Source organism: Meriones unguiculatus, chromosome 18 (assembly GCF_030254825.1).
Source record: "Meriones unguiculatus strain TT.TT164.6M chromosome 18, Bangor_MerUng_6.1, whole genome shotgun sequence".
NCBI classification, from domain to species: Eukaryota; Metazoa; Chordata; class Mammalia; order Rodentia; family Muridae; genus Meriones; species Meriones unguiculatus.
In genome coordinates this window covers 46261008-46262856 of record NC_083365.1, presented here as the reverse complement: position 1 = coordinate 46262856, position 1849 = coordinate 46261008, and the positions used below count along the sequence as shown (strand labels likewise).

General features: G+C 50.1%; 1 pseudogene; it reads right to left on the bottom strand.

Moving 5' to 3' along the window:
- Nucleotides 1–1308: 1308 nt before the first annotated feature.
- Nucleotides 1309–1429, bottom strand: LOC132649145 (small nucleolar RNA SNORA17; annotated as a pseudogene).
- Between the last annotated feature and the right edge of the window lie 420 nt (nt 1430–1849).

The following is a 1849-nucleotide window of genomic DNA, read 5'->3' as shown; positions in this document are numbered from 1 at the left end:
TGTTGGGGTGGGCCAATTCAAAGCCCTGGATCTGGGCTTGAGAGGGATCTGAGCCCATCAGCCCACCAGCTCTCCTGTACCTAAACCACCAGGACTAGCTCTCCTGCCCTGCCCCAGCTGGCACATTCATTGTCACTACGAGCAAGAAGTAGAGCCAGTTCTCCAGCTCTCATGCCCTCAGTTTACTAGCAACTCTCAAAAACAGGGCCAGCTCTACTGTGCTGCCCAGACGAGGTTCAATGTCTGCTTTCCTGTGTGCTGCAACAGGTGAGGGAGAGGTATAGCTCTCCTGCTTTCATGACCCCAGGCTAGTTCTTCTGCCTGTCTTGGGCAGAGAAAGGGGAGGGCACCTTTCCCTTGCTCATGTCACTGCATGATAGACAATTGTGGGATCAGCTTTTCCATACTCACACCCTGGGGACCAGCTCACCTACACCCCTGCCCCAAGGGTCAGCTCTACTGTGCTGCTTAGGTAAGGTGCAGAGCCTGCTTTTCTGAGCGCTGCAGCAACATGGAGGCAGGGACAGTTCTCTTCCTCTGCTGACCCCAGGGAGGCCAGTTCTTCAGCTGGCCACAGGTGGTGAGAGCAAAAGAGAGGGGAAGGGATCTCATTTTCCTCCATGCATGCCACGACACAGCGGACAATAGAGAGGGCTCGGTCTTCCATGCTTATATCCTCAGGACCAGCTATATCTAGGGCCAGTCCTACTATGCTGCCCAAGCAAGGTACAGGGCCCATTCTCCTGCATATGCTGCAGGGACAGCTCTCCTTCTCTGATGACCTCGAGGCCAGCTCTCCCGCCTGCTGTAGGTAGCAAGGGATGAGAGGAGCATCATTCCCTCATCTATATCACCATGTGTCAGGCACTGGTGGGGGCCACTCTGCCACACTCACATCCTCAGGGTCAGCTTGCCCCTACTCCCACCACCAGGTCAGCTCCACTGCGCTGCTCAGGCAGAGTGCAGGCCCTCTTAACCCAAGTGCTGTAGCTGGTGAGGAGCAGGGCCAGCTCTCCTGCTCTCATGACCCCAGGGACAGGTGGTGAGGGAGGAGGTGAGGAGGAAGGTATCTCTTCCTCATCCGTGCCACAGCACAGGAGACAAGTGGGAGGGCTAGTTCCTTCATGCTCATGCTCTCAGAGCTGGCAGGGCCAGCTCCACTGTGCTTCCTGGGCAATGTGAGGAGAGCTCGCTTTCCTGAGTACTGAAGCTGGCAGTGTCAAGCAGTGTCAGCTTGATTTGCTCCTGGCCCTGGGAACCAGTCCTGGCCTGCAGGGTGCTGGACTGTTTTTTTTTTTTTTTACAGGAAGTGTTAGACTGCTATTTATTCAGATGAACACTGAACATAGACATCGCCTCTCTCCTCTCTGCCACCTACTGACACACATGTGACACAGTAGCTACTCCTGCAAATGCTTCTAGAGGTAGCGTAAATACCTTTTAAAAATAGGAAAATAAAGGGATACCATATCGTGTTCTCACTGTATGACATTTTCCTTGACAAGGTAACAGGATAATTCAAAGTCATTGGTAAGAAAGTTTACCAGTCCTTCGAATAAGCCTGCAATGCGGCCATTCACTCTATTATCATTATTCACTATATTACCATTATTTACTATATTATCATTCACCACTCAAAAGCAAAGGAAAACAACCTCCAACAAATAAAGACACTAGGAAACGCCTTAAAACGCAAAAATGAATAAAATTTCCATAAATTTAGCTGGCTCTAAGTTCATATTAGAGCTGGTGATGTTAAACCTTCAGTTACATATAGATAACTATGGTAGGGAATATAAATGAGTGGCAACATTACAGAACATGACTAATGTTGATGAGAGGTTCATAT